Source organism: Rhinopithecus bieti, unplaced genomic scaffold, assembly GCF_001698545.2.
Source record: "Rhinopithecus bieti isolate Rb0 unplaced genomic scaffold, ASM169854v2 scaffold_5740, whole genome shotgun sequence".
Taxonomy (NCBI): domain Eukaryota; kingdom Metazoa; phylum Chordata; class Mammalia; order Primates; family Cercopithecidae; genus Rhinopithecus; species Rhinopithecus bieti.
The window spans coordinates 258,807-269,854 of record NW_016804832.1 but is presented as its reverse complement, the minus strand read 5'-3'; the positions used below and the strand labels follow the sequence as shown (position 1 = coordinate 269,854).

The window sequence follows — 11,048 nt, the reverse complement described above, 5'->3', positions numbered from 1 at the left end:
ATCAAATACCTAGGAATCCAACTTACAAGGGATGTAAAGGACCTCTTCAAGGAGAACTACAAACCACTGCTCAGTGAAATCAAAGAGGACACAAACAAATGGAAGAACATACCATGCTCATGGATAGGAAGAATCAATATTGTGAAAATGGCCATACTGCCCAAGGTAATTTATAGATTCAATGTCATCCCCATTAAGCTACCGGAGACATGTTTTCTAAATGTTATAGATTAGAATATTGCCTTTCACACTTAAATCTTTAATCTGCCTGGAATTTATTTTTGTTTATGGTATGAAGCAGAGATTACATTTTATTTGTCCTAACTGCATATCAAATTACCATAATTGATTGAAAAGTTATCTCATTAACCAGAAGACTTATCTCCAGGAAAGCTGCCTGGATCTGGTTGGTGAAGGTTCCAGAAGTGAAGCATCCTGCATTTAGAGTGGCTCCAGTGGCAGCAGCCCACTTCAGCACAGCTGCTGGCTGATATTCTTGGAAGGTTTGACATTGACATCACCTGGGTTTTCAATGGCATGAGCCACCAGCAGAACTCTTCCCAGGTCCTCTTCAGAGTTATAATTTAAATACCATCACTTTTCCTCTTACAGAGGTACTGTTCCATTTGCAAGTCAAGGCTGATACCACCTAAGTAAGTTCCTGATGTAAGGAATTTGAGAACGTTCTCCTCCTTCATCTACAGAGCATCAAGTGCTTCACATATTGTGAAAGTTTCCCTTTGTGTTATGACAGGAACCCAGGATAAGTTGGTATGAATTGCTCTCTGGTTAGCACAAACAGGCTATACATTTTTTGTGTCTTTCCTTTCTTCATCAGTCATGTTAGAATCTTACTGGTCTTATTAGTCTTTTTGAAGTACTAACTTTTGGCTTTGTTGAATCTTTACATGGTACATATATTTGTTAATGTATTAATTTATATACTTCATGCTTTCCTTCACTTTTGCTAATTTCTGTCCTTTTCTAATATATAATGCTTAATGCTTAGCTGGTTCATTTTCAAAACTCTTCTTTTTTTTACTGTAAGTATTTAAGGCTACAAATTTATTTCTAGAAACATTATCGTATGTATTGTACTAATATTTAGTTGCTGTTTCATTCTAAATATTTTTATTTCCATAAGAGTTATTTTAACTTATGGGTTATTTACATTTCTTAGTTTCAAAAGCTTGGAGTGTTTTAGTTGTGTTTTTGTTATCAGTTCTAATTTATTTAAATTGAGTTCTTAATGTATAATCTACACGATACTGTGTTTTGGAATTTTTTGAGACTTGTTTTGTGGTCAAGTACGAGATCACCTCTCCTAAATGTTTTATGTTTCCTTAAAAGAAAGCATGTTCTCTACTTTGATGAAATGTTCTGTGTTTTTCCATTACATCAAACTTATCAATTGTGTTTGTAGCAAATAAATGTTCAACAATCCTAGTTATTTTTCTTGGATACAAAGGAGGACTGCAGTTCTAAGTCTTCCTTCAATTAAGTTAGGATTCTATGACAGCATTCTGTCCATGAGAAAAATGGGCAGAAGTAACATAAAGCACTTTTGTCTTTGTCTTTACAACGTAATGAACGTTCTTCCTTCTTTCTCATCTCTTTTTGGCGATTTTAATGCAGAGGACCTAGTAGGCTCAATAGAATTCCAATGGGCCCTAGAAGATGACAGTGCCATAAAATGGATGAAATCACAATTTATTAATTCTTGATGACTAATCTGAGGAGAAACAAACTTCTGTTGTAAGTCACTGAGACTTCAAGATTTACTTGTTTCTGCACTGTTTCTACACTGTAACCTAAAATAGCCTGATTAATAGTGTTGTTCAAATGTTTTATGTCCTCAGTGACATTTTATCTGTTAAATCTAGAAATTACTAAAAAAATGCTAAAATATTCCACTCTGATAGCAAATTTTGCAAATTTCTTCTTGTATTTCTGGTGCTTACAAATATTTTCAATTTCTATTTTTTTATATTTTAGGTGGATATAAGTTTAGAGTGATTTTATTTTCCTGGTAAATCTAGTCTTCTCTCATTGCATAGTGACTTTATATATCCAATAATATCTTTGCCTTAGAGTTTATTTTGTTTGATTGAAATATAGTTATTCTCACTTTATTTTGACCAGTATTGAAATATATCTTTTTCTGTGCTTTAACTTTCATCCACTCTGTATCTTTTAGGTGTATATCTTCAGCATATAGATATATTTTAAAAATCTGTCAACTGTGTCTAAATGGTGTTAAATTTATTTATATTTCCTGTGGTTTAGATAAATTTGGATTTATTTATATCATCTTAGTTTTCTTTTGTGTATTTCTCTTTTCTTAGTTTCTAAAATCCTTTACTGCCCTAAAAAAAATAGATACATCAAAAGTTTTCTTTCATTTATATTCTTTGAATTTCTATGAGTTTGGAAGAAATAGCACCTTTTTTCTGCCTATAACACATTCTTTAGAATTTTCTTTAATGAAGTTCTCTTAGATTAAATGCTCTCAGGCTTTGCTTGTTTGTTTATAACTCTCTTAATCTTATTATTGTTTTAAAAGTATATTCTTGTTAGGTATCAAATTCTATATTGAAGTCTCTATTTCTAGGAATTATGGATTGGATTGTATAAACCCAATCTTCCCTCTGAGAGCAACTAAAAAAGCTGGGTAAAATATACAACATGTGTTTGAAGCCATTAAAGGGGTACTGCAGCAGCCAAAATGTGAGTGGTCAAGATCCCGAAGAGAAGGGAATTTAATTGAGGTGAGCCAAACATTACTCACTACTGTTCTTCTCAAAGCATTTGACGAACCTTAGTTCTGCAAAACTGAGAAGTTGAGCAAAGCTTTTGTTAGTCTCACAGTTTGGGGCTATGAAAATCATATACTTTAGAGTATTCATTGAAAGAATAGTAAATAAATGTGCCACTAAAAACAATAGAGGAAAGAAAGTGGAAATTTTTTTTTTTAACTCAAAGAAGGCAAGAAAGAAATAAAAGAGGAAGACGAAACAAGAGGAATAAATACAAATAAATAGTAATATGATAGATTTAAAATAAAATATGTCAGTGTTTACATTACATGTTAAGTGGATGAAATATTCTAATAAATGAGTAATATTCTGTAGAGTAAAACAGAATTTAATTATTGGCTGTTTTTAAAAAGATATGCCTTAAATATGAATACACAAAAAGGCTGAAGATAAAAGAATTTAAAACAGATGTAACACATAAACACTAATGACTCTAGTTGGACATTAATTTTTTATTAACATAATGAAGTTATTTTATTTTCTTCTAACTTCCATGGTTGCTGTTGAGGAATCAGTTGTCATAATTGTTGTTCATTTGAAGATGATCTGTATTTCTTCTCTGGCTGCTTGTGAGATTTTTTTATGGCATGCCTAGATGTGTTTTTCATTTCATTTATCTTACTTGATATCCATTACCCTTTCTATAACTATTAACTAATTATTAGTTTTGTAATTATTTTCCCCATGATCCCTTTAAATGTTTCTTGTGTTTAATTTTCTGTCTCTTTTTCTCTACAAATATTTAAGTGGATATTGAACTTTCCTACTTTATTTTCCATGTCTGTTAGCTCTTTATCATATTTTCTATTTGTATATTTAGATGTGCTACATTATGGAAAATTTAAGATAATTGGTTAATTTTATTTTCAGCTATAGCAAATGTGTTGTGCATTGAGTATTTTACATGTTCTTATAGTTGTTATTGTTAAAGTTTTATGTTTTTCATCATATGTTCTCACTCATAAGTGGGAACTAACTTTTGAGGACGGAAAGGCATAAGAATTATACAATGGACTTTGGGGACTTCAGGGAAAGGATAGGATGAGGATGAGGGATAAAAGACTATACACTGGGTTTGGTGTACACTGTTCAGGTGATGGGTGCACCGAAATCTCAGAAATCACCACCACTAAAGAACTTATTTATGTAACCAAACACCACCTGTTTTCTAAAAACCTATTGAAATAAAAAACATAAGGCTGGGTATGGTGGGTCATGGCTGTAATCCTAGCACTTTGGGAGTCTGAGGCAGGTAGATCATGAGGTCAGGAGTTCAAGACCAGCCTGGACAATATGGTGAAACCCATCTCTACTAAAAATACAAAAATTAGATGGACGTGGTGGCGCACACATGTAGTCCCAGCTGCTCAGGAGGCTGAAGCAGGAGAATCACTCTAAACAGGGAGGTGGAGGTTGCAGTGAGCCAAGATCGTGCCACTGCACTCCAGCCAGGGCAACAGAGCAAGACTTCATCTCAAATAAATAAATAAATAAATACATAAATAAAATTAAAAGTTTTCTGTTTTATTTTCAAGGCTTGTTTTAATCTCTTTTTTTTCTAATCCATATATTAAATCTCAGATTTCATTTCTTTAAACATATAAAACATACTTATGTGATTTTGTTAAATTGATAATTCTGTTACCTGAGGTCTTTCTGAGTCTCGGTAACCTTGTATTGGATTGACAAACTTCCACAGCTCCCACAACATTCATGTGCTTCCTGGAACCTCAGGATATAATCTTATTTGGAAATAAGGTGTTTGCAGATGTAATTAATTAACTTAAAATGAGGTCCTACTGAAGTAGAGTGGGCCATAAATACGAAGTGATTGTTATCTTTATGAGAAGACAAGAGAAACACACGCAGAGAAGTTGTGAAGACAAACACGTGAGGAGAATGCTAAGTAAAAATGGAGGCAGAGATTGTATTCTTCTACAAGCCAAGGAATGCCAAGCCTTGCTGGCAACCACCAGAAGCTAGGAGAGATCCTCTCCAAGAACCTTCAGAGAGACCTGAAGCTGCTGATACTTTGATTTCAGATTTGTGGCCTCCAGAACCACGAAAACAAATTTCTGTTATTTTAAGGCAAGTTTGTGGTACTTCATTATAGCAGCCCATGGAAACTAATACAAACCTCGTTTGTAAAATGATTAATACCAACCCATTCAAAAGAGCTAATATGAAGATTAAATGAAACAATATATTATATATAAAGTACTTTGTCTTGTCTGTCCAGAAAAAGTGCTCAATAAATGTTATTATGTTTTTAAAATTTGATTTTCAAACACCTCATCTCCGTGATGGTCTTGGACCTTTTCTTTACTTTTCTTTTCCTTTCTTTTCCTTTTTATTTTTATTTTTTTGAGATGGCGTCTCACTCTGTTGCCCAGGCTGGAGTGCAGTGGCGTAATCTTGGCTCACTGCAACCTCTGCTTCCCTGGTTCAAGTGATTCTTCTCCTGCCTCAGCCTCCTGAGTAGCTGGAATTACAGGCGTACACCACCATGTCTGGTGAATTTTTAGTAGAGACTGAGTTTCACCATGTAGGTCGAGCTGGTCTAGAACTCCTGACCTCAGGTGATCTGCTCTCCTCGGCCTCCCAAAGTACTGGGATTACAGGCATGAGCCACTGTGCCTGTCTGGATGGTTTTCTTTGTAGTGCAGAAACATACACAAATACACAACACACACACATCCAAATATCTGCATATATACATCATACATATTCACATGCAACTTACTCTAATTGTCCTTCATTCACACCTTGCTCAATCCTCTCCACATGATTTCAGCATCTCAGCTATGCACCCACTGAAGCTTTCCATAGTTTTTGAAACTATATATCTGAGAACTTCTCAATTTCAAATCAGATTTCATGAAATGGAATATTGATATTTTTCCTTCAAATAAAAGAAAAAACTTTTTTGTAATAAAGCTACAGAAGTAGTAAGTTCTGGTAGAGGAAAAAAGTTTCATCTATAGTTAGTGCCCTCTTGGCTATTTTTATTACTCGGAGAAGTCTTGTCACAAACTTTTTTCAGAATAAAAAAATAAAATTTTTGAAGTGAGGAGCGGAGTACTATGAGAAAAGTTAATTTTAATTTTCTATGTCCCAACATATTGAAGTTCCTGTGAATCTAAAATATCTCAAAGTGTGCTTTGAAATAAATTCTAACATGAATAAAGAAAATGAATGGACATTTGGATTGAATTATGTTATTTTTAGAAAGTGGCTTTTTTCTTCCTGTTATTTCACTGTGGATTTTAGTGGGCAAAACATGAAGAAAACCCTGTGTGCTGTCACAGAGCATAAGTACTTCTTCACGTCCCACCTCTTCAAAGATATTTTGATACTTTGAAGATAATTCTAGGTTTAGTATATAAATAAAGAGTAAAGTCCTAAGCTGGGCAATAGCATCTTAGTTTGAAGACAGATTAACTCTAGACTGAAATCAAATAAGAAAAGAACTAGAAAAATTGTCATTTTCATTATGTATTTTCTATCAAGAGCATAATTTTTTTCTTTTCTTTAAGGGCTCGATATCATCATGTAATTACATAATATGGGCATGTACTATAGCTCAATCTACAGAGTAATATTGCTTTATATAATGACATTAGTCTAGAAAAAAATGACTCCATTTAAATAATCAGATCAACTAATATTCACAAAGAATCTTTCGAAGAACAGGAGAATCAAACACTCTTGTAAATATATGACTCTTGGAAATTAATTAATTAATTTACTCATGTATTTATCAAAAACATATTTATTACATGTTCACAATAGAACCTGTACTAGGTGCAGGAATATAGGTGGGGAGAGAGGCAATATATAAAAGAAGTAAGTAAAATATAAAATATGTTAGATGGTGGTCAGTGATTTGGAGGAAAATAAATTTGAGAAGGTGGGTGGGGATTCTAGGAGTATGTTGCAATTTTTGAAAGGAGGGTCAGAGAAGGTCTTACTGAGAGATGTCAATTGAGTTGCCACCTGAAAGAGGCCAGAATGTGTTCACATGAAGTTGTTGTTGAGGAATTTGAATTTCTAAATATGAGTTACAGAAGAGAAGCCTGGATTGGAGATAATGCACATAAATATATTTAGAGAAACCTATTAGAGTGTCCTCTGTTGTTAATTAAGCATTTTGTATTTATTTGCAGAAGATCCTGAAACTCTAGACCAGCAATATAATTCCAGTTTATTCTGAAGGTTTTTCTTTACCAACATATGGTTGTTGAAGAACTGGTTATAATAATTTAGCCAAAGGCTTCAATCACAAGCCATTTAGATATATTAGGGTAAGTATGCCCTCAGATAGCAAGTGTATAATTGTGTTGTGTCTTCAGGTGTAGTCTACACTTCATAGTCCTGGAAACTTTGTGATGTGTCCTGGTTCACTCAAAATGACAGGAACCTTAAGCAAGGCACTGTGTTACAATTGCTCCTTAGGGACTCCACCTGCAAAATAAAAGGACTAGACTAAATGTTTTTCACAAAGTCACTTTTGGTTCTAATATCCCATGAATATATAATATTTGCTTTGATTGCTTTGCGAAGTGTTTTAAATTGTTAGCACATTGCCTCATTCAGCAGATTTCTCACAAAGAATTTTCTTTGCTTTTGTTAGTAATGGATCTTCTTCAAATACTTTGGTTATAGGGCTTTCTCTCATTGAGAGAACAGTTACTTACAAATTTAAGTCTGGACTCAGCAGAAAATAATACTATATTGGATGACCTCAGAATATTTTATAGAGTGCTTATGAAATTTTCTGTCTTGTTCCCCATGATGTTTAAACCAGAATTAATGCAGACCTAACCTATTTTTAGATCATAGACATTCATTAAATTTAGATAGATTGTATGATTTTAGGGCCTTGAAGGTAAGTATTATCTTCTGGTTCATTATAGTTGTTATTGTTAAAGTAGTCACCACTTTGTCAACTTCTTAAATTCATAAGGCAGACTATAATCTTTCTGCTTTGTGTGTTTCTACTTCTTATCATCACTTTGCAAGTGTATTTCCGTCATTTGAAAGTAAAGACGTACACTCTCTGAGCTTTAAAAGTATAGGATTTTTTTTAGTTATCTCTGGTTATTGCTTTTCTTTCATGTGCTATCAACAAATCAACTGAATGGTGATATTCTTCTCTTTCTAACAAGTAGTGCATATCACTGGTTGAATCAGGAGAAGCAACGTTTAGGAAAACATGTGTCCCAAGTAGTATTGTGGTGGCCAGTCACATGCTTTAAATCCTCCCAGGAAGTTTACATTCCAGGAATTATTGAGAACAAGAAAACTATGTCTCTTAAAACACTAATGAAGCTCCTTAACAGGTTGGCAAATGATAAGTGCTTAATAAATACTAGCTGAATTTATTATTGAATGAAATTAGTAGTGTACTTTGTATACTTTTATCCACTCTTAATAAAAGTGGAAACTCTTTTTTACATTAGATGTAGTCCTTGTCACTCTATTGGATACATTTTGGTAGAATGTATTTTACCAATTTTAATTGGTAGAATTAAATTGGTAGAATTACCAATTAAAATTGGTGATTTTAATTTATTTGAAACTTTGTATTCACATAGCAATTGTGGTGGTGGCCACAGAATATTTTTCATCCAGAATGAATTCCTGAGATGTAGAATAAATCAAGTGACCTTCCATTTTACTCAAAGCCTGGCAAACTGAGATGAAGAGGTATAGAGACTTCAGGCTTAAATGCTACAAACCTATCTTTTTGGACTTTGCAACCAAAATAGACTTGAAACAATAAAAATGGAAACAGTATAGAATCACTGTATTGTATTATAAACTCGAGCAGAAATGGGAGGAGAAAACCTTACAGAGAGAATACACTGACGTGCAGATACGATGACCTAACAATAATGATGATTACAATAATCAGAAGTAGTATTTGCTGTTTATTAACTACCAGCCACTATACAAAGCATTTTCAGAGATTATTTCACTTAATCGTCACAACAAACATTTTAGGAAGGTACTATTGTTATCCTCTTCAAAGAAGGGTTAGAGAAAACTTTATTATATCTAAAAACTTTTCCTATGGTTACATAGCTAGGAAGTAGTAAAGCTGGATTCAGGAACCTATGCAGATATCCACTATAGATTTGTGACATAAGGAAGAGTTCTATAAAACTAAAAATCAATAATATAATTAATTATATGGATGAACCCATTTAGTAGAGGAAACAACAGAATTGATAGTGTTAAAAAATTTGAATCACTGATGTGGAGGACCCCTTGAAACTATTACTATAAAACAAAAAGGCGAAGTATAAAGGGACATGCTGATGCAGAGGTCAGATAATGGAGATCCAGCCTAAGAATTACATATACTTCTGAATAAGTCACATTTGAGACAGAGGATGAAGAAAGATATTTGAGGTGGAATTTTTTTAAGGGTAAAAAGATCTAGAAATACAAATCAAAAGGACCAGTTAAATTCCAAAAAAGGAAAAAAAATCAATGAAAATAGACCTTATCTCATCCTGTAACATTTTGGATTTACAAAGTTTATTTTATTTTATATTTTACAAACGGCTTTTACGAGCATCTTGGTATAAAACTCAGGCTAACGTTAAACTTCCCCCCCGACACTAAATATCAGGAAACTATGAAGTAATCTCTACAGAGTCATCTATGAGTGAAGACAAGAGAGAAATATCACTTTCCCATAGGTTCAAAAAAATGTAAAAACTATACCCTCTTTAAAAGTTACTTGAAGATATACACTAACTCATCAATACAGGATTTTAAGATAAATGAACTCATTTAGTGAACATTAAGTATTTTCTCCCCTCTATACATCTATTTGAATAAAATAAATCACAATGCTGGAAATAATACATGTGAAAATATGTTCACCATAGTATTATATGTTACAGTCAAAAATTGAAAATAACCAAATATTTCCTATTAAAATAGCATGAGATATTATTCAGTCATTAGATGATGTTGGAAAACACTTTTTCAGTTTTCATGGTGTGTGATCTCAATTATGTATGGACAAATGCACTGAGCAATAATTGAATTAGTTAATTTTAATTATATCTGGGGTGGAGAATATTTGTCTGATTTCTAACTTTTATTTTTCACATGTAAGACAATACATAACAATGAAAAAATAGAAGAAAGGAGTAGGGATTGGTACTCTCAAAATTAGTTTGGGATTTATTTTAAAAAAGAAAACTCAGATATTTATATACTGACCACGATTGACATTGCACTGAAACTTTTTCAAACAACCTGCAAAAGTATAAGTAATATAAATCTTTCACAGGCCACAGGTCACATGTCTCAGAGGTCTTTGGAGCAAAGTTAGCTTTGGCTACCAAGCTTGGAAGAAAATGTTCTTCTTTTGAAATATTTGCTATATTCTTCCCTCTATGCTTCATTTTTTTTTCCTTCAAACTGAATTGGAACTTTCACTGTAGTTTCCTTCAACCTTGCAATTTCTTCAAACCGTTTGGAGACTAACATCTCAAATAACAGTGAGATTCCCAATAGTTAACTTCATAGTAACTTTCTCAAAGGTAAAATGTGCTTTCATCCAAAGTCATTGGGATTGCTCTACTTTCAGCAGAAATCTTTCCTTTCAGTGATATTTACATAACATAAAAATTTGCTGTTTTATGCAGAAATATTTTTTCAAATGGACCAGTTTATATTCCTTTTTCTAAACTACTTATGCAAAAAATATTTCATTTGAATGAAGTATGCCAATGTATCTGCTCTTCCCAGAAATATTGCAAAGGATTTGTTGAAATGATGCACTGTCATTCCAATCCTACTTCACATCCTAAAGGTTCATAAAAGGTCATGACTGGGTGGAGGTCAGCAGCAGAGGAAACCAGATACTACTTAGCCTTTATGTTGATCTATAGGGCCTTGAAGGCATATGTGACAAAACAGAGCAAATTCTGCAACAACAACAAAAAAATTCAGTATTTTCTGAGTATCTTTAAAAAATTTCTCAGTTTCTATTATTTCAGTGAGCTCTTTATATTTCTTCCCTAATAATACTTTTTGCCATGAATAGGTTTTTCTCCTTTTTATGTCTTAAGTGTCTGGTTTTGAACTTTGCTGGTAAATGTCCCATTTCACTTCTGTTGTATTCCTCTCGACTTCACATCTTTCTTTTCCACTCTAACCCAGCAATCCTATGTACTAGCAGCTAACAAAAACGCTGAAATAGTGACT

The 11,048-nt window shown here is 32.9% G+C and overlaps 1 long non-coding RNA gene across 1 annotated transcript; it reads left to right on the top strand.

Moving 5' to 3' along the window:
- Positions 1-702: 702 nt before the first annotated feature.
- Positions 703-7,114, top strand: LOC108528670 (uncharacterized). The gene is made up of 4 exons (XR_001885245.1): positions 703-771; positions 1,636-1,755; positions 2,612-2,768; positions 6,983-7,114. It is a non-coding gene; the product is annotated as an uncharacterized LOC108528670 (long non-coding RNA).
- Positions 7,115-11,048: the final 3,934 nt, after the last annotated feature.